This window comes from Panthera onca, chromosome A3 (assembly GCF_046562875.1).
Source record: "Panthera onca isolate mPanOnc1 chromosome A3, mPanOnc1 haplotype 2, whole genome shotgun sequence".
Lineage (NCBI taxonomy): Eukaryota > Metazoa > Chordata > Mammalia > Carnivora > Felidae > Panthera > Panthera onca.
The window spans coordinates 121273042-121295556 of NC_138341.1; the positions used below are offsets into that span (position 1 = coordinate 121273042).

Sequence of the window (22515 nt, forward strand, 5' to 3'; positions counted from 1 at the left end):
TGGGGCTCAAACTCACAGACTATGAGATCACGTCCTGAGCAGAAGTCGGACGCTCAACCGACTGAGCCACCCAGGTGCCCCAAAATTCTTTTTTTAAATTTTTTTTTTTTTACATTTATTCACTTTTGAGAAACAGAACATGAGCAGGGAAGGGGCAGAGAGAGGGAGACACAAAATCCGAATAAAAAGAATTTTTTTTCAATGAAATTTGTTTCAAATGTTGGAGTGATTGGTTTATTTACATATAAAATCATTATAATTCTTTCATGAGATGCCATGAGAAAAGTGTTTCTGGGACCCCTATTATTAACATAGCAAACTGCAATACTGGTAATGACTAAAATAAATAGTAATTCTAATTCCAAAATCACCTTATCATCAGTATTTGGATTTAATATGAAAATGTAAAGAGACAAAATATCTCTACTCAAGTTCTTAAATACTCACAGCAAACTATTTTTCTGTAAGTCTAACCCTGATGATCATGACGATAAAAAATAATTCCTGTTAAAAAAAAAGTTGGGTGGGATAAGAATAAGCACACCAGACCTGACTACTTGTCGCCATTTCTCCCACTGATTTGAAATATCATGCACACTTTTTTTAAACTGAATTTTTAATTGTTAGGTAAAATACCTTAAAATTGATATTTAAGATAAAATATCAGTATTAAATAAAATAGATGAAACTAAAACTACCTGTAATTTTGTATACCCTTCAACCTAGTCCAAATGTCTTAACACATATTTTAGTCATACAAGGCACATACTTGTGTTTCGTTTTTGTTTTTTTTAAGTTTACTTATTTATTTTGAGAGACAGAGACAGTACCAGTGGGGGAAGGGAAGAGAGAGATGGTGAGAGAGAATCCCAAGCAGGCTCCACGCTGTCAGCACAGAGCCCGACGCAGGGGTCAAACCCACAAACCACAAGACCATGACCTGAGCCAAAATCAAGAGTCAGACGCTCAACTGACTAAGCCACCCAGGTGCCCTGTGTTTCATTTTTTTTAAATTGAAGATTTCATCATAAACATTTTCATTAAGCTTCCTAATGATATTATTCAATAGTTGCCTAATAAGGTCCCACTATGAACTTAATCACCCTCCCTGCTACTGAACTGGCTTCCAGTGTCCCACTGTCACTGACAGTGAAATGACCTCTGGGCATAGATAGGATGTATTTTTTCTATCATCCTGAGGCTAAAGGCACAGAAATGGGTTTATCACCTCCACAAGTATCAACATTTCTAACATCCTCTATTACTGGCAAACATTTTAAAGCAAGTGCTTTACAATTCCAAATCAGGAAAACTAAGCATAATGCAATTCTGTACACAGTGAGCAAATCAGATTTCCAGAGAAGTCACTGGGGACATCAAATAGAATATCTGAAAGTGCAAGTTACATAAGAAAAACCAGGTGAACTGGACTCCGTCAAAACTCAAACCGGTTGTGCTTCAAAGGCTGCCAGCAAGATAGTGACAAAGACAACTCACAGAAGGGGAGAATTTATTTGCAAGTCCTCCATCTGATAAGGGGCTTGTATCCAGCATATACGAAGAACTCTTACAACTCAACAATAAAAAGACAACCCAACTAAAAATTGGCAAAGGATTTGAACAGACCTTCCTCCAAAGAAGATCTACAAATGGCCAATAAGCATTAAAAAGTGCTCAACATCATTAGTCTTCAGGGAAGTGAAAAACCAAAACCACAAGGAGATACCACATCCCCACTGGGATAGCTACAATCACAGTGACAAATAACACGTACAGGTGGAGATGGGGGGGAAGTCAGAGCCTTCGTACATTGCTGGCAGGACATAAGACGCCACAGCCACTTTGTAGATTAGTTGGCAGTTCTTCGACTTCACGTTAAATACCGAGTTACCAGAAAACCCAGTAATTCCAGTGCTAGGTATATACACAGAAGTAAGAATATGTTCACACAAACACTCGCACACAAACACTCATGGCATCACCATCGCAATAGCCAAAAGGTGGAAACAATCTCAATGTGCACCAACAGATGGATGAATAAACAACATTTGGTACGTCTATGTAACTGGCTTATTATTATGCTGTAAAAAGGAACGAAGCACTGTTAAAATGCCCCAACACAGACAGAAACATGGTAACTGCAAGTAGGCAGCTCCAAAATGCCACATTATATGACCGCATTTGTAGGAAGTGCCCTGAAGAGGTAAATCCAAAGTGACAGAATGTAGAGTGGTGGTTGCCAAGGGCTGAGGGGAGAACGAGGAGTGACTGCTAACGCGTACGAGGTTTCTTTTGGGGTGATGAAATGTTCTAAGAACATGAAACGTTCTGAGATAGTTGTGATGATTGCAAAAAAACGTGAATATGCTGAAAACCACGAGAAGGACATCAAACCCAAGAGAGGTGGAGGATAGAAAGCTCTAGCACTCAGTTCTGTAGAAGAAGGGCATCATTCCCACTTATGAGGTCCCTATACAGGTGACATCATTTATCTGTGACACTTCCTGATTTACCTTGGTCCTCTTTTCTGTCCTGGGTAAAGATGAACAGCAGAGGTCGTGAACCTAAGGCTGGAGAGGAGGGAGAGAAGGAAGAGAATGCACAGCCACCAGCGAACAGCAGCCCCGGGGGCAAACGAAGAGACCATGTGCTCACCTGAAGGTGGCAGCCAGCAGAATTCAGGGGCAGGAAAGCACACAGCTCTGTCTACAGGGCGCAGGCACCCGAGACACTGCCATCACTGAGGTTTGGGATGGGGCTGGGCTTCACTGAGGAAGAGTTAAATTACGTTCCTGGCAATTTAGGCTGGGAGGTGGCCAACATAAAGATGGATTTGACTGGGGGACAAATACCCATGGCATTGAAAATTAAGTCTCAAAGTAGCCCCAAATTGTCATTCAAGTCAATGACCAAGGAGAGCAGTAACGATTCTGAGTGGGCCAGGGGTCAACGCTGAAGGTACCTGCAACGTAACGGTAGTGGGGGTAGAGTGGCCATACTTGCCAAAGTGTAGAGTGTTCGGTACTGCGGGAGGCATGTATATACACATCTTCTCAGTCCATTCCCACAACAAACCCTGGAGCAGGAACTACTATCATTCCCATTTTACAGACAAGAAAGGCAAGGCTCAGAGAAGACAGTAACCGCCTGAAGGGCACACAGCTGGGAAGCAGCAGAGACGGCCCAGGAACCTGGCAGTCTGGCTCCAGAGCCGGCAGCCTTAACCATTCCACACACACACATTGAGTAACCACAACATTGTTGGAATAAGGGGTGCGCAGGACTTTCAAAAATGCTGTTTCCCCCTCGATATTTATTAGGAAAAATTTTAAACATGCAACCAAGCTGAAGGAATTTTACAGTGAACACCCATATGCTCACCAAGTGGATGCTTACCGTGGGGCTGTTTTTAGCAACATTACCTTACCTTTTAGGTAAGTTGAGTTTGCTTACTTGTCATGCATTTTTAACAGGGCATCCAATAAAAGAGGTACTTAAAGGGTAAAGCCCCAATTATCTAAAAAAACATTCATCCACAAGACTTTCATGGACCAGCTCTGACAAACGAGGCTCTAATTACCACGTGGAACTCCTAACTCAAGCCCTGAGTGACACTGGTGGATATAAATGCAAGGTTTTAAGCTGCCAAAGAGCCACAGACAAGGTCCAGGTGACAACTGCATGCTCATCATTCTTTGTAGAATCTTTTCTATACTCTGTCTTGAAAATTCATCTTGTAATTTTTTTTTAATAAGAAAAGCATCTAACTTAAAAAAAAATTTGTTTAATGTTTATTTATTTTGAGAGAGAGAGAGAGAGAGAGAGAGAGAGAGAAGAACAAGTGAGCAGGGGAGGGGCAGGGAGAGGAAGAGGTAGAGAGACGGGTGAGGAGGAAACATGAGCGGAGGAGGGGCAGAGAGAGAGGGAAAGAGAGGATCCCAAGCAGGCTCTGTGCTGTCAGCATGTAGCCCGATGCAGGGCTTGAACTCACGTACTGTGAGATCATGACCCGAACTGAAATCGAGAGTCGGATGCTTAACCCACTGAGCCACCCAGGCACCCCTAGCATATAACTTTTTGAAAAGTCTGTCTTTGGGAATTCAGAGCCGCTCAATTCACTAAATTAGCAAAGTTGCAGCTATTAATCGCTACATTTCAATACTACAAAATATCCATGTGGGGCTTGAAAAAAATGTTTATAGATCAAATTCTTAAAGTGTTTAACTTTACATTATAGATAAGAACTTTTTTTGTTGTTTTAATTCTGAGGAAGGAACTAGAAGCACAATGAGCTCAACAGGAGGACTCAACGTTTCGAAAGGCGACTCTCAGCAGACTCCTTCCAAGTCTGGCTGCCCTCCTAAACACACAGCCCACGACTTATCAGTAAGAACGGGAACCATGGGAGCAGCTGGCAGAGTTACAGAAACAGAACTTCACGGAGAGATCGTGGCATACTGCTCGTGGTTTTGAAAGATCAAACAGAGGACCACACAGGGGAAGAACCGGACTTCTATAATGAGGCTGGTTCGACAGATATGGGTATAGTCGAATATTTTACAGTGATCATCTTCCTATTTCGGGGGGCACAGTATGCTTTATTGAGACTGCCTGACGGGGCAGGGCTCCCCAAGCCCCTCCCCTTTTTTGGGTGTCTGTCGGGAAACTGTGTAGACGTTGGGGTCCTCGGTGCATGGGCCCCGGAGGTCATCTGACACACCAAGGACTGGGCTGCCTCCTACGACTGTAACAGTGATACCCACTCTTCCAACTTCGCATTCTCTTAAAAACCGCCATGGAACAGACTGCAAAGGCGGTCCTGTGGTATAACAGACGTTGTGTACATCTCAACTTTATCCAAGACAAAAACTTGCAGGTAGCCTTCTCTTTTTTTAAAAAAATTGTTAGCAATAGAGATTTACATTGAGATTTACCCTTTTTACTTCCTCTTTCAAATTATGCTCTTTATGTAGAAACTTCTCTCTCTCAGAAACAATGAACTGAAGTAAAATTCGTCCCTATTCACCCCAAAGACAGCTGGTGTTAACAACCTGGTGTCCATTTTTCAAATATGTTTTCTAGGCATAGATTATTATAACCACTTTTTAAACAACAAAATATGGAGTTGTATTTTACACCCCATTCTGCTCCTCGGTGTCTTCCGTGACAATGGGAAGAGTGGCAGAGTCCACAGTTTATATCATGCTTTTATTTTTTTTACGTGTATTTATTTTGAGAGGGACCGAGACAGCAAGAGTGGGGGAAGGGCAGAGAGACAGAGAGGGAGAGAGACAGAATCCCAAGCAGGCGCCGCACTGTCAGCACAGAGCCCGACGTGGGGCTCGAACCCACAAACAGTGAGATCATGACCCGAGCCAAAACCAAGAGTCAGATGCTTAACTGAGCCACCCACGCACCCCTCAGCTCGCTCTTTGAAATGATGTTCTAATTATGGGTGCATCATAATTTACTTAACCAATCCAGCTGTTAGCAGACATCTGCACATTTCTCTAGTTTTTAAGCTATTAGAGGCAATGGCTCAAAAACTGTCCCTGCATGTATTTTTGTGCTTTTGAGAATTTCTAAAATTCTGACTTTCTTATAAGAATTTCTTACTAGTAAAATATTGTTAGTAAAATACAAAGTTGTCCTCCAAATAGATATGATTTTCACTCTCGCCACCAGAGAACTAGAGTGCCCTCACTATCACTGCATATAGTTACTATTTCTAGTCTTTGCTAATTTGACACACAAAAAACTGGTCACGATTGTTTTAACTTGCATTTCTTTACAGGCATGGCTGAAAACCTTCTCACATATCATTGACATTTTGTAACAAATTCTTTTTGTCCATTGTTCTAGGGGATTTTGAGAGTCCTCCATATATATTTTTTTATTCCAGGATAGTTAACATATAGTGTGCTGTATTAGTTTCAGGGGTACAACATAGTGATTCAACAATCCCATATAGTACTCAGTGCTCATCATGACCGACAAGTGTACTCTTAATCCCCTTCAATAGTTTCCCCCATCCCGCCATCCACCTGCCCTCTGGTAACCATCAGTTTGTTCTCTCTAGGGAAGAGTCCATTTTTTGGTTTGTCTGTTATTTTTTTTTTTCCATTTCTTAAATTCCACATATGAGTGAAATCACAGGATATTTGTCTTTCTCAGACAGACTTATTTTGCTTAGCATTATAGAGAGTCCTCCATATATTAATAGGAAATTGGCTCATAATCTGTCATAAATGAAGCTGTGGTTTATGCCAAGATTTCAAAGTGTCTTAAATATTAGAAAATTTCTTCAAAAAATTAATTTCATTAATTAATTAAAGGAGAAGAACCAAAACAGCATTTAATAAGATTATACTCTCAATTTTTTTTTGAGAGAGAGAGAATGAATGAATAAATGAATGAATCCTAAGCAGGCTCCACACTCAGCACGGAGCCCGATATGGGTTCAATCCCACAACCCTGGGATCCTGACCTGAGCCAAAATCAAGAGTCAGACGCTCAACTGACTGAGCCACCCAGGCTCTCTCAATTTTTTATTGTGGTAAAAACCACACACTATAAAATTTACCATCTCAACTACTTTGAAGTGTCCAGCACAGTAAACTATATGCACATTCTCGTGTATCCTATCTCCAGAACTCTCTTCATCTTGCAAAACTGAAACTGTATACCCACTGAACAACAATGGATCCCTTTTCCCCCCTCCCTAACCCCTGGAAACCATCATTCTACTTTCTGCTTCTGTGAGTCCAGCAAATTTAGATACCTCATAAAAGTAGAAGCATGCAGTATTTGTCTTTGTGTGACTGGCTTCTTTCACTTGGGATAATGTCCTCAAAGTTAATTCGTGTTATACCATGTGACAGGATTTCCTTCCTTTTTAAGGATGAATAGCATTCCATTGTACATATATGCCACATTTTATCCATTCATCTTTTGAAGAATATTTAGGATGCTTCCATGTTTGGCCTATTGTGAATAATGCTGTTGTGAACAAGGGTGTACAAATATCTCTCTGAACCCCGGCTTTTGATACTTTTGGATATATACCCCGAAGTAGGCTTGCTGGACATATGGTAATTCTATTTCTGATTTTCTAAGAAGCTTCATAATATTTTCCATAGCAGCTACACCATTTTACATTCCCACCAACAATGAATTTCTCCACATCCTCACCAACACTTGTTATTTTCTGTTTGTTTCTTTGTTTGTTTGTTTTAATGGTGACCACCCTAACGTGTATGAGGTAATACCTCATTTGGTTTGATTTGAATTTCCCTAATGATTAGTGATGCTGAACATCTTTGCATATACTTGTTGGTCATTTGTACAGTTTCTTTGGAGAAAAGTCTATTCAAGTGCTTGGTTCATTTTTCAATCAGGTTATTTGTAGTGTTATAGGATTTCTTTATATATTCTAGACACTAATCCTTATCAGATAAACACAGTTTGCAAGTATTTCCTCCTATTCCATAGGTCACCTTTTCAGTCTATTAGATTGTTTCCTTTGAGGTGCAGAAATTTTTAAGTTTGATATAGTCAAATCTGATAGTCAAATTTGTCTATTTGTCTATAGTCATTGTCTATTTTCGCTTTTATTCTTGTGCTTTCCATGTCATATCCAAGAAATCATTATCAAACCAATGTCATGAAGCCCTCACCCCTATATTTTCTTCTTGAAGTTTTATAGTTTCGGCTTTTATGTTTAGATCTTTCATCTATTTTGAGTTAATTTTTGTATATGGTGTGAGGTAACGGTCCAACTTCATTCTTTTGCACGTGGAGATCCAGTTTTTCCTGTACCATTTGTTGAAGGGACTATCCTTTCTCCATTGTGCAGTAGCCTTGGCACACCTGTTGGAAATCATTTAACTACATATGCAAGAGTTTATTTCTGGGCTATTATTCTGTTCCATTGGTCTATGTCCATCTTTATGCCAGTACCATACCATTTTTCTTACTGTAGCTTTGTAATATATTTTGAAATTAGGATTTGTTAGGCCTCCAGCTTTGCTTTCTTTTCTCAAGACTGTTTTGGCTATTCAGGGTCCTTTGAAATTCCATATGAATTTCAGGATTTTTCCCATTTCTGCAAAAAAAAAATGCCATTAGGATTTTAATAAAAATTGCATTGAATCTGTAGATTGGTTTGAGTAGTAAGGACATTTTAGCAACATTAAGTCTTTTAATCCATGAACATAAGATGTCCTTCTTTTTACTTGGGTCTTCTTTAGTCTCTTTTGATACTGTTTTGTAGTGTTTGGTGTATGAGTCTTTGGGCTCTCTAGTTATTTTGTTCTTTTGAGGCGACTGTAAATGAGTCTGTTTTCCTATTTAGATTTTTCACTTCTAGAATATAGAAACACAACCGATTTTTGTGTGTTGATTTTGTGTCCTGCAACTTTGCTGAATTCTTTTGTTATGACAGTTATTTTTGTGGAAGCTTAAGGATTTTCTACATATATGATCATATCATCTGTGAAGAGAGATAATTTGACTTCTTCCTTTCCAAGTTGGATGCCTTTATTTTTCTTGACTAATTGCTCTGCTAAGATTTCCGGTAGTATGTTGAAATAGAAGTGGTGTGAGTGGGCATCCCTGACTTGCTCCTGATCTTAAAGGAAAAGCTTTCAGTTTTTTACCATTAAGCATAATGTTAGCTGTGGACTTTTCATATATGGCCTTTATTATGTCAAGGTAATTACCTTCCATTCCTAGTTTTTGGAGTGTTATCATGAAAGATGTCTAATCTTATCAAGTGCTCTTTCTGCATCAATTGAGATAATCCTATGGTTTTGGTCCCTCAGTCTGTTAATGTGGTATATTACATTAATTTTCATATGTAGTACATTCCTTGGGTTCCAGGAATAAGCCCACTTGGTTATGGTATATAATCCTTTTAATGCGCTATTGAATTTGATTTACTAGTATTTTGTTAAGCACTTTTGTATCAACAGTAATCAGAAATATGGTCAGTAGCTTTTTTGTTATATCTTTGTTTCAGTATCAGGGTAATGCTTACCTCATAAAATGAGTTTGGAAGTGTTCCCTTCTTTTCAATTTTTGGAAGAGTTTGAGAAGGTTTGGTGTCATTTTTTTAAATGCTTGGTAGAAATCTCCAGTGAAGCTGTCTGGTCCTGGGCTTTTCTTTGTGGAGAGCTTTTTGATTACTGATTCAAGTCTCCTTACTAGTTAGAAGTCTGACCAGATCTTTAATAGTTCCTCATCATCTAGTCTTGGTAGGTTGTGTGTTTCCAGGAATGTATCCATTCTTTCTAGGTTACCCAATGTGTTGGCATATAATTGTTCCTAATAGTCTCCTGTGATCCTTTTAATTTTTGTGGCATCAGTTGTACTGTCTTCTCTTTCATCTCTGATTTTTGTCATTGGGTCTCCTCTCTTTTTTCTTAGTCTGGCTAAGGGCGTGCCAATTTGTTTTAAGGGTGTGCCAAAGTTTGTTGATCTTTTCAAAAAACCAACTCTGTTTCACTGGCTTCTATTGTTTTTCTATTCTGTTTTATTTTTGCTTTAATCTTTATTGTTCTCTTCCTTCTGCTAACTTTGGGATTAGTTTGTTCTTTTCCTAGTTCCTGGAGGTGCAGAGTGAGTTGTTGATTTGAGATCTTCCTTTTTTTAAATGTAGGCATTTACCACTATAAATGACCCTCTTAGTACTGCTTTTGCTGCATCCATAAGTTTTGGTATGTTATGTTTGTGTTTTCATTTGTTTCAAGATATTTTCCAGTTCCCCTTGTGATTTCTTTGACCCGTTGGTTGTTCAAGAGTGTGTTGTTTAGTTTCCACATATTTGTGGATTTTCCAGTTTTCTTTTTGCTAGTGATTTGTTTCATTTCATTTCATCTCATTTCCAACCACAAAGAAATGTGGTTGGAAAAGGCACTTGGTATAATTTCAATCTTTTAAAATTTGTTAGGGCTTTGTTTTACGTCCTAATATATGATCCATCCCAGAGAATGTTCCAGGTGCACTTGAGAAGAAGGCACATGCACATTCTGCTGTTGTTGAGTGGAGGGCTCTGTATGTGTCTCACAGGTCCAAATGGTCTCTACTATTGTTTAGGTCTAAACTCTCATTTTTTAAAAGATTTAGGAAATGAAGGAAAAAAAGAGGGAAACGTCCTGAGATAAAGGATTTCTACCAGAAACCACAACAAACATTACACCTAGTAGTGAAACACTCAACTCAGGAACAAGATAAGAATTCCCACTATCATTATTTAACATTGTAATGGGATCCTAGACAATAAGATGAGACAAACTGGTGTTATTTGCACATGAGTAAGAAAATCTCCTGAAAAACTGTTATAACTAATAAGAGGACTGGGTAAGAGGATGAGATAGGGGCTCCTAGGTGGCTCAGTCCGTTAAGCGCCCAACTCTTGATTTCGGCTCAGGTCATGATCTCATGGTCATGAGATCGAGCCCCACATTGGGCTCTGTGCTGATAGTGCAGAGCCTGCTTGGGATTCTCTCTCTCTGCCCCTCCTCTGCTTATGCTATCCCTCTCAAAACATAAATAAGCTTAAAAAAATGATGAGATACATTTGCAATACACACAAATCATTACATTTCCCCTACGCCAAAAATAATCCATTAGAGAAGGAAATGGGAGGGGGTGGTGGAGAGCCCATTCACATTAACAACCAAAACTGGAAAAGATCTCAGAATAAACCTTTGTAAAAACACGGGCAATATCTATATGGCAATAACTCCAAAACTCTAACAAGAACAAAAAAGAAGACCTAAATAAGTGGAGAGTCATAGTATATTCCTGGAGGCAAAGATTCAGAACTATGTAGATGTCAGTCCTCTGTAGATTAATCTCTAAATCCAGTACAATCACAATCACAATCAAAATGCCAGCAGGTAATGCAAGTACTGTAAAATGGGGACGGTAAAGTCTAGGTGATGAGGATGTGGGTGTTCACTATAAAATTAGTTCAATTTTTCTGTATGTCTGAAAGTTTTTATTAAAAAAATGTTTGAGGAATTGCCATCAAGATTCTTCATAGGATTTGACAAGCTAAATCTGAAATTCCTCTGGAAGGCAAAAAGCACAAAACAGCTTTAAGTTTTAAAACTATTTAGATGAACTTGCTTTACAAGACATCAAAACATATTTTTTTATGTTTATTTATTTATTTTTCAGAGCACGCACAAGCAGGGGAGGGGGAGAGAGAGAGAGAGAGAGAGAGAGAGAGAGAGAGAGAGAGAGATGGAGACACAGAATCCAAAGGAGGCTCTGACAGCACAGAGGCCGGTGTGCGGCTCACACCGCAAGATCATGACCTGAGCCAAAGCTGGCTGCTCAACCGACTAAGCCACCCAGGTGCCCAACATCAAAACATATTTAAAACTTGAGGGGTGCCTGGGTGGTTAAGCATCCAACTCTTAATTTTGGCTCTGGTCATGATCTCATGGTTCGTGAGATCAAGACCTACCTACCTTGGACTCTGCACTGACTTCGGGGCCTGCCTGGGATTCTCTCTCTTCTCTCTCTCTCCCCCTCTCTCTCTCCGCCCCTCCCTCGCTCGCTCTCTCAAAAATAAACATTAAAAAAACATTTAAAGCTTGAGTAATTAGAATAGTGTATTATCAGCATAAGAAATGATAAATGGATGAACAGATCATCTAGATACACTTTGCATATATGGAATTTTCAGAGTATGAAAACAGTGCTATTTTTAAATCAGTTGGGAAAGTGAGGCAAATTAATAAGTATTAGAGCAACTAAGTTCAATCCTCACCAATATTTTAAAGAAAAATAATTTCCAGGTGAATTTAACAGAGAAATACAACAAACAAAATCACAAACATATTAGAAAAAATACAGTAAAAATCTTTTTAAGTTGTGCTGAAAATTTTTTCTGTGCAAGACTTAAAACCTAGCAACTGCAAAAGAAAAGGTTGATTGATTTGACTTCATAAATATGATAAATTTTGACTACTAAAGGAAACCATCAATAAGGCTTAGACATAAGTGACACACTGGGAGGAAATTTATAAGATGATGATAATGTTTACAATGTATATGACAAAAATACTAGAAAGGGGGCAAGGAAATGAACAAGCAAATTACCACAAGCTATTAACTAGAAAAGATGCTCAACCTCACTGGTAATTAGGGAAATGAAAATTAAATTAAAAATGAGGCTCGGGGCACCTAAGTGGCTCCTTCCATTGAGCATCTGACTTTGGCTCAGGTCATGTTCTCATGGTTCCTAAGTTTGGGCCTGCACTGGGCTCTGTGCTGACAGCTCAGAGCCTGGGGGCTGCTTTGGATTCTGCGTCTCCCTCTCCCTCTACCCCTCAGCCTCTCGTGCTCGCTCACTCTCTCTCTCTCTCTCTCTCTCTCAAAAATAACATTAAAAAAAAATTTTTTTTTAAATGAGGCTCTTCCTCCTTCTTCACAGATTGACAAAAATCAGAAAAACAGACTGTGTCATTTTCATGCAATAGGAGAGTATAAATTGGTGAAATTTGTATGGAGGTCAATTTAGCAATAGCCATCAAAACTTGAAAAGGCCTTTCCTTTTATCTAGCCATTTCACTCTGAAAAGCCCACATAATCTGATGAGGTACAAAAATACACGCACATGATCGCAAAGATCTCAATCAGGTTATCCACTGCATCGTTTCGTAGTAGCAACAACGTCCATTAGTCGGGTGGTGATGAAACACACAATAGAGCTGGCACTAGGAAATGAAACGCAGCCATTTAAAAAGGTTAAGACCCATGGGTACTGATGGGAATACATCTCTAAGACGTATTTAAATAATAATATATAATGTGCTGCAAAATATGTTTCATTTTTTAAAGAACAATCTTTGTAGACTTATATTTGCTTGAATAGAAACAGAATTTAAAAGAACAAATACTGATCCATTGAATAGTGAGGGATTTTATTAGGACAGACAGGAACATTTACCTTTTTTTTGTAACTTTGTGCTTTCTATATCGTTTGAATTTGTTACAGTCATGTGTTGCTTTTTAAATATTTATTTTTGAGAGAGCGCAAGTGGCGGCGGGGGTGGGGGGGGGGGGAGAGGGGAACAGAGGATCCCAAGCAGGCTTCATGCTGACAGGCTGACAGCAGTGAGCCTGATGTGGGGCTCGAACTCACGAACCGTGAGATTATGACCTGAGCTAAAGTCACTCAACCGACTGAGCCACCAGGTGCCCAATGTATTGCTTTTAATTAAAAAATATCAGTAAATATTAAAACAGGTAAAATTAATAGTGCCAGTGAGCAGTACACCCTGCAAATGGAGAGGCCAGCATATGGGGCGGTTGTTAGTCGCTCACATAGAGCAGGGAGGTTCGATGTGACATGAACCATCTGCGCAGGAGGGGTGCCCAGGCTTTGTCAACATGGAGCCCCTAAGTGGTATCACTATCTTGTCATTTACTTGGTAAGCCTGACTTGTGGAGGTCATTTGCCTGGAACAATACATGATAACTGCTGTGGCCTGGACTAGGGAGGTGGAGGGATGGTGACCACTCACGGTTCTTAATCCATCAATGAATCTGACCACTTCAAAGAACGCTTGACACCCTGAAATCCATAAGGGCACAAATGGAGGCAGAATCCTTGCAGAATTTTGATACTTAAAAAGAGCCCTACTTACAAACATCCTAAATATCACATATTTGCGTGGAGTTGCACACAGTAGCTCAAAAAAATCAGTGAACCCCTTAAGCACCCGAAGCGTGTCAACAAGTTGTATTGGAGCCAGATGTGCGAACAAAACAAAACAAGAAACCCAGCAGGTTCTCATATGAATTCAGTCAGGGCTATAAGTGATCGAACGTGTGGATACCTTTCAGGATCACTGTTCAGCATGAGTCAAGTGATCCCAGCAGTGGGGATCAGTGGCTGGTGCTGTGAACCACTGCCAGAAGCTCCGAACTGAATCAATAGGTTCCATCTGAAGAGACTTCTGCAGTCTAAGATAACACCACACACAAGAGGATCAATTTGCACCGATGGCGCCACCGCTATGCTAGAAAGAAAGGCCAAGAAATTTCCATGACCAACTAGGAAACTGGATTTACTTCCATGTTATCACTCAAAGTGCTTCACAGCCTGCAAAGTACTTTCATTTCTTTTGATCCATCCCCCTAGCCTTCCAAGTCGCCGGTGGTTATTGTCCCTTCCCCCATCTTCGCATTGAGGTGACGTGACAAAGTCACACAGCAAATCTGCGGATGAGCCTGATATTCTGACTAAATCCCATGTTGTTTTTTAGACCATATTCACTCTGAATACCAACTGAATAATAAACCCACTACCTTTAATTATTTTTACATTATTTACATTATGAATTCTATTATTTTGAGCCTACTTACCAAGGGCTCAAAGGTTTTAGAAGCTGAATTATTCCAGTGTTGTCTTTTTTTTAATTATGACTTGACAGGGCTACCATGATCCTTAATATGTATAACATTTTACACTGTCAGAAGAGGGGGCACGTTATTTACTCCTATGTATGACTACAGAGTTCTGTTACAGCGGGGCCAAGTGACTAGACCAAGTCAGTCATCAGGAATCTATAACAAAGAGAACACAAGGGAACCGTCCATCCTCAGGAATGTGTGTGGGCAGAACCTTGGCAGGCCAGCAGATCTGCTGGCTACAATTATCAGGTTTTGCTGAAACAAAGAAAGGAATCACAAAGAGTGCAAGCCTGTTTCTAAGCCGAATCCTCAAGTGTCAAAGCAACGCCAAGTCCAGTGCTGGCCTCCTTTTACGCTCTGGGTTGTAAGGGACACGATACTTCTTGCATTTAGTAATCACCCTTCAGTGGAGGGCTTGGGGCCAGAGCCCTCTACTTGTTTACTCCCCTCAACTCATTCTTGTTTCTCTCAAGTCACCAACAGAAATAGCCTGCTCCAGTCAGATGTTATCACCTTTTCCGTGAACACAAATTTATTCCTTCTCAAGCTCAGAAAGGTGATTATGATATAAATACAGAGTACCCAGAATTAAAGGGATTTTAGAGACCACATAAGTCTCTAACCACTCATCTTTGCATGAATTATGTTGAAAATAGCACTAACCAGTTAGGAAAGCCTATGCTTGAATACTTCCAGAGACAGGAAGGTCAGCACCTATTGAGGTTGAAAAGATGTTGGAAATGGTTCCTTGCAGTAAATGGAAAGCAATTACCTTCTTTTAGGTTCCGCTCTCTACATTTTTCAGTCAAAATAGTTGAAGACTTACTATGTGCTAAGTACCATGTGCTAGATACTGGGTATATAAAGATTTTTAGAATTGTGCCACCCCTGTTCTCAAGAAGCTAATTGTTGAGGCTGTGAGGCTACTGGCCAATATTCTGGAGCTTCCTTGCCTACGGGTCACGTTGGATTTCCCTGACCACCTGCAATTAGTTATAACCAATGGAATGTAGACAAGTATGCCATCTCTAGGAGAAAGCTTTAAGAGAAAGTACATGTTCTGCTTCACTATTTACTCTCTGGCCCACAACTGGCAGTGCTCTAGATTGTGCCTACTCTGTTAGCATAAAGTGAGAAGAAAAGCTGACCCACAATGTATACACACAGTGTGAGCAAGAAATAACCTGTGCTGTTTTAAGCCACTGAGGTTTTTGGACTTGCTTGTTACTATGGCATAATCCAGCCCATCCTGACCGATACACAGTATAAGGGAAGCCTGACAAATCAACCAAAGTCAAACAAGAAGCCAGGTACCATAGTGGAGGCATGCATGGGATTCAGTGAGGGTGTGGGAAAAGCCATACCACCTAAGTTATCCGGAGGACTCGGCTAAGGCCTCACAGAACAGGTAACCTTTGAATTAGAAGTTAAAGGATGAGTAGATACTGTTGGGAAAAGAGTGTTCTAGACAGGGAACACTCTATGCGAAGCCACCGAGGGAAGAGAAAACATGGCGTGTTCGGAGAATTACAAGGAGCTCAGTTTTGCTGGCATATGCAATCTGACTGGGGTGGATTTATCATGAAATAAATGAAGCTGATGCTTTGGAGACCCTCACTGCACAGGCATCTTCAGTGGCCTGTATCTATTGTTTTTTATAAATTTATACTTATATTCTTTATACTTTTTTTCTTTAGGAAGGCCTCTCTCCTAATGTTCAGGTTGCACAAGAGCTAGATGTGCTTGGGATGGGGTGGAGGGGAGTAAGGAAATGATTCCAGGTCTACAGATCTTCTCTGTGGACCTAGTAATCTTCCACAGAACACCTTCTCAACATTTCAAAAAAGGAATCCTATTCCCTAGGAGTCTTTTCCCCATTCTTGTTCCTGCACTTCGTGTCACGGGTTGGACCGTCTGCGCCTCCCCACTGCTTTTCTCTGAACGTGTTCTTATTTGTCTACAGCCCTCTTAGGAGCGGCGCCTGAATCGAAACTGAATCCTCCAGATACAGACTGAATGGATTTAGCATTCTCCTTAATGGCACCTCTTGTGTCATACTTGATTTCTCCCCATGTTGTTACCCAAATGATGCCTGAGTATTTATACTGTGAGATTCCTCAAAAAATAGGGATGAGTGCTCCTGGATTTAATTCACATCACCAGTACCAGTACCAAAGTACACTTGTTCATTTTAGTTTAGGTTTGACAGACTCTGAGGAACAAGTTTGGTAAAGAAAAGAGAGAGAGTTCATTTAACAACTGTTTGCTAAGCACCTACCCTGTGCCAGGCACTGTTCTAGATGCTTTAGTATGAGCAAGATCTAAAAAAAAAAAAATAAAAAAATAAAGCTCTCTGCCTTCCTGGAGTTTACATTCTAGTTTGGAAGACAGACCATAAAGCAAATAAATCAATCAAACTGTAAGTGCAATGGAGAGAAATAAAGCAGGGAAGGGAGAAGGAGTCCACACTGGGTGGGGAGGGATGAGGCTGCAGTGTGAAACGTGGTGTCCGGAATGGCCTGAGAACATGACACAGGAGCAGAGACCTGGAGGTGAGGCAGGGAGCCATCTGGATGTGTGGGAAGAGCACACAAGCTGGCACGGACCCTGAAGTGACAATGTGCCCGGCTGGTTCAAAGGCCAGCATGGAGGCCAGGACAGATGGGTGGGAGGAGTCGAGAGGGTGGGAGAAGACAGGGTCGGAGAGGTGAGGAGGCCTACTGTGCAGAGCCACGTGACATGACGGCCTGGTTTCCCTGAGGTGGGCAGAGCCACGGGGAGCGCTTGGAACAGAAAGGGCTGACCCGATCCAACTTGTGTCTCCAGGTCGCCTCTGCTGGCTGCGTGGAGAACAGACAGCAGGAGAAACAAGTGGAGAAGCGGGAAACCTGTCAGGAGGTTATCGGGGCAGCAGATGACAGCAGCGTGGACCAGGATGGTGCAGATGGAGGCAAAAACGTGGCTGGATTCTAAATACGTTTTCAAAGTAGAGCCGACAAGATTTCCCGAAGGACTGGATGGAGTGTGTGGACACTGTATCCATAGCAGTCAGGGAGACCTCCTGGCTTTCTGATCCGAGGGACTTGAAGGATGGCCCTGCCATCAACCAAGACAGGTTTGAACCTGGGAAGCTTACTGCAAAACTCAAAAGCAAACCTGTGCTGTGAAGACTGGAAGGTTCCTTTCCAGGTGAAAAACTGGATGGGGCCGGTCTGGTCAGAAGCATTTTAGAGAACTAACGGTCAGGCCGCTACTGAGCAGTGAGGCTGTGCAATGCCAATGCTCCGAGTGAAAAGACTGTGGTCTTTGCCAAAACCTGCTCACTGCAAAAGCCGAGGGAAGGCGGACAGAGGGTGAGCAGGGTGGGGGATGAGGAGTTGGGGACAGGAGGAGGCTGGGAGCAAACCTTGAGGGATCAAAGGATACCCTGAGAGTCAACCAGTCAGAGCCTGCACGCTGGGAAGCACGGGGCAGCTCCTTGCAAACTTAAACATATTATGTTTACTTGCATCCTAAATTTTGTTTCAAATACAAAAGTAAATCACTTTATTAAATTTAAGACTAAAAATTTTAAAAAGCAATATAAATGGTTTGTTCTGGATGTGGTTTTACTTCTGAATTACATTTGTTTTGTTTTAATTGAATTTTTCCAATGTGGGTGAGAGAGTTTACGGGCTAACTAGCTTGAAGGAGACTGAGCCTGCTTGAACCTCTCACGAACATTCATTTAAAAAAGAACTCTCAGGCTCTCTCCTGTGGATATGATGCTCCTCCCCCTCCTTCCAGGCTCAGTCTGCACCGATGACTTTCTTCAATGGCCTCACTACAAAGCCCAGCAAGACTGTACGCAGGAGAAAGGATACTGATTTCACTCCCAGTAAGAGAAATGCTAATTAAAAGCACTCAGATTCTTTCTTTCGCTTACTTTGGAAAAGCTCAGAACGTCTGACAATATACTGATTTGGCAAGGGTTTGAGGAAGTAAGGCACTCACACTGCTTGCAAGAGAGAAAACTGGTAAAACCTCTATTGAGAACTATATAACAATAGCTAACAAAATTACAAATGCTTATTCCCTTTGAGTCAGCAAGTCAGCCTCAAGGAACATGGCCTGCAGATATATTTGTACACGTGTGCGGTAGTGGACATGCAAGGCAATCCACTGTCCGTGCTGTAATAGCACGGGACTGGAGACAGCCTCCTTGTCCACAACACGGCCAGGAGGATAATATGCACCTGTGAAAAGGAACGAGGGAGCACTTTTTATACTACTATGGATTAATCTTCAAGACATCTTGATACAGGTTTTTAATTTTAATTAAAAAAGTTTTTTAGAGCAAGAGAGAGGGAGGGAGAGAGGCAGTGTGTATATGTGCACAAGCAGAGGAGGGAGGGAGAGAGAGAAAATCTTAAGCAGGCTCCATGCCCAGCGCAGAGCCCAACATGTGGCTCGATCCTATGAACTGTGAGATGATGATCTGAGCCAAAATCAAGAGTTGGATGCTTTTTAAAAAAGCGAAGTGCAGAAAGAAAAAAACACATGTGCTTAGGTATGTATACACTTAAAATATCCCTAGACAAATACATGAGAAGCTAGTAACCATGGTTGCCTCTGGACAGGGGAATAGGGAGTCAGGGAAGCTTTTCCCAGTGAACCCTTTAAAATTCTCAACAATGTCAATGTACCATGTATTCAAAACAATTAGAATTTGAATTAATATATAAATGGAAAAAATGTTAGCACATTTTCCAAAGTGTGTGGGCTGATACAGATAGCAACAAGTGAAAAGGTGACTGGCTAATGGGGTTGGGGCAGAGGACAAGAACCTGTGATGAAGGTCAATGCCATGCGGCGCTCATTTCAAATTTCTAATAAATACAGATGGGCTTTTGGTTGAACTTCTGTAATGGTGTACATTGGCCACTTCATCTACAACTAAATATAATTCAACATCTAAATATACTCCATCTGCCGCCAGCTTAAAGCCACTGTTCTAAAATAACTTAGAAACATCTAAGACAAAGGAATCAGACAATATATGCAGACCAACATCCTTCCCAATTAAAGACTCCTACAGCAACCTGTTAGCCAGTCTCTAGTTAGAGTAGCCCCGTGGTCCAGGAACTCATTATCGCTTATAACCATTTATTGTGAAGTTCCTTTCTTAGTCAGGCCTGATTCCCAGGTTTCAGATCTGCCTTTTGAATGGACACAGAACAAGTGAACACCCTTCATTGTTCACTCTTCAGTCAACCACTCTGTCCACATAGCAGCCTATGCACACTGGAGATGACCATTTCCCCTGTCAGCACTCACCTCTGCAGGGTAAGCATCCCAAACTCATTCCACACTTTCTGTAGTGACCTGCTCTTTGGATACACCTAATCTGTCCAGGTCACTCTCAAAATGTGGCAATTAGAACTGACTAAGCATTCGAGATGCAGCCCCATCAGAAGACAATTACACAGGAGCAGTGCTGTAATGATTATACTATCACTACTAATACTACCAGAAACCTATCTAGGTGGATGTTTTACTTTCTTTTTCTCCCCATGCACATGAGGAATTTGAGGCCCAGAGGGGTGACGTGGCCCAGTGGAGCAAGAGAACACTACTGGAATTTGGCAGGACTGGGATTCTTTCATCACAGGCCACCGGGCTGCACATTTTCAGACACTCGTCTATAATCCTGACAGGGGAGCTCTGGGCTTTCTTTCCCTTTGCCTCTTCGAATTCTCCCTTCTTGTCTTGAGGGAATGTTTTCGTTTCTTGTCCTTTATTTCAGTCATGTTATCTGGGTCAGCGAGGCCCCTGCAGACTCCCCTGGCAGTGGTGGTGGCGGCACGCCTCTCTTCCTGAGAATCACAGCCCTCGTGAGCTCTTCTGGGAACATGTCTGCGTCAGGCCCCAACTTCCATGCTGACCAGTCCTCCACGCAGCACCCTGTCTCTTTCATAACATTTACCAAAACTGGTCACTGCATCTGCATCTGCATTTACACCTTTTCCTGCTTACTGTCTCTCACCCCAGCTAGGCTCTAAGCTCTGTAACATCAGGGCCTATAGCCACGGTATCCTCAGTGGCGGGCACAGGGCCTGGCACATAGTAAGGATTTTCAGTGAATGAACGGATGAATAAGCAGAAGCTGAGAATGGGGCTACAAATCTAGTATCAGACAGAGCTGGGTCTGTCCCCAAACCCTTTCATTACGACCCGTGTGTTCCTGGGCAAACAACTTCCTCTCTCATGATCGGACTCCCCAGTGATAAGTGCAGATAACGATGCCTACCTCGCTGCTCAGTGAACTGACAGGGTTACGAAAGGATACAGCGTGCCTCCTGGTACACAGTAAGCACGCGGTAAGTCACAGTCACTGCAGCAATCCGTGCTGCTCTAACTACCACTAGCCACGGGAGGATGATAATCAAGTGTAACAGCAAAAGGTACATCCATTGATTTATCCTGCTTGTGTTTTTCTTTAATTATGGTAAAAAAAAAAAACAACACATAAAATTTACCATCTCAACCATTTTTAAGTGTACTGCACAATAGTCCAACTATATGCACACTTCCCTGCAACACGTCTTCAGAGTCCTTTTCCTCTTGCAAAATTGAAACTCTGTTTCCACTGAACAACTTCCTTTCCCCCCTCCCCCAAGGCCCTGGCAACCAACATTCCACTTTCTGTTTCTAAGAGTCTGACTACTTTAATATCTCATATATAGGTGGAACTACGCAGTATTTGTGTTTCTGTGACTGGCTTATTTCACTTGTAACAACGTCACCAAGGTTTATCATCAATGTTGTCCCAGGCAACATGATTTCCTTCCTTTTTAAGGCTGAATAATATTCTACCGTATACAGAGACCACATTTTCTGTATCCATTCATCTGTCAATGGACATTTAGGTGGCTTCTACCTTTTGGCTGTTGTGAATAATGCTATGAACATGGGTGTACAAATATCTTTGAGACCCTGGTTTCAATTCTCTTGGATATATATGTATCACTGTTTTTTTAAAGTTTATTTACTATGAGATGGAGCATGCGCGAGTGGTAGATAGGCAGGCAGGGAGGGAGGGAGAAAGAGAATCTCAAGCAGGCTCCACACTCAGCAGACAGCCCCACTTGAGCCCTGATCCCACAACCCGGGGTCATGACCTGAGCCAAAATCAAGTCAGACGCTCAACCAACTGAGCCACCCAGGGGCCCCCATATATCACTATTTCTAAAGCTCTCCATAATCCAATGATGCCAGCAGCACGGCCCCAGTCATAGCAGTCCCACTTGCCTCCACCTGGCAGCTTTGTCACCAAATCATCTCCCTCTTTAGCTCATTCCCCTGTCCTTTCTGATGTCCTCCAGGTTTCTCTATTTTTAATTTGACAAGTCAAATTTCAAATCTATTTCCTTATCAAGAAGGGAGGAAAGCTAATTAAAATTTTCCTTCACTCTCTCTGTTGGAAAATCTCCAGATCCCTTATCCAGAGTAGGGCAGCCCTCCAGGCCTGAGCAGAACGGAGTTGCAGGAGCCTGAGGCCCGGTCCCCAGAATACTGTGGGACTGTGGTGCTACCCCAGGTGGTCCAGGACAGTTTTAATATGTTTACTCTATAAGTAATGTTTTGAATGCTGTTAGTATTTCAGAAGGAAGTTGTCAGTTTCCCTTGATAGGTAGGATTAAATAATATTCACTGGGTTTATCAGTCTTGTGACTTAGAACCAGAGTAGTTCTAGGCAAATCCACCCCTTATCTTAGGGTGTCTAACCATAAGGGACAACTGGATTTGATCAACAAGTTCCACATTTTCCTGTAACTCTTCAGGGTCACACTCACTTTCATGTTGTTGTCCTGAGGGGTATCAGGACACAGGTGTTGAGAGCTAGATGGAAGATGCATTTGGGGCCTCATGGGGGCTCTTGGATCCGTCTCGAGCAACCTTAAGGTGCCAAGGTCCCCCAGGGGTAGGGACGAGCAATAGGTCTCAGCACCTGAGCCTCCTCTAGTCTATAAAACAGTAAAGTCAATGACAAATCATGAAAACAAGAGTGACCATGACTGTACAAATATAAAATACCAACAA

General features: G+C 41.5%; 1 protein-coding gene across 8 annotated transcripts in view; it reads right to left on the reverse strand.

Annotated features, from left to right (window-relative positions):
* Nucleotides 1-22515, reverse strand: part of ZHX3 (zinc fingers and homeoboxes 3) — a 127054-nt gene that overhangs the window by 5767 nt on the left and 98772 nt on the right. For 2 of the 8 annotated variants that reach the window (XM_060617778.3, XM_060617731.3), the window contains one exon: nucleotides 13857-14039. The exons of the other annotated variants lie outside the window; for them this stretch is intronic. The gene's annotated coding sequence lies outside the window, so the exon portion shown is untranslated. The remainder of the gene's footprint in view (nucleotides 1-13856; nucleotides 14040-22515) is intronic. 8 annotated transcript variants of the gene reach the window in all.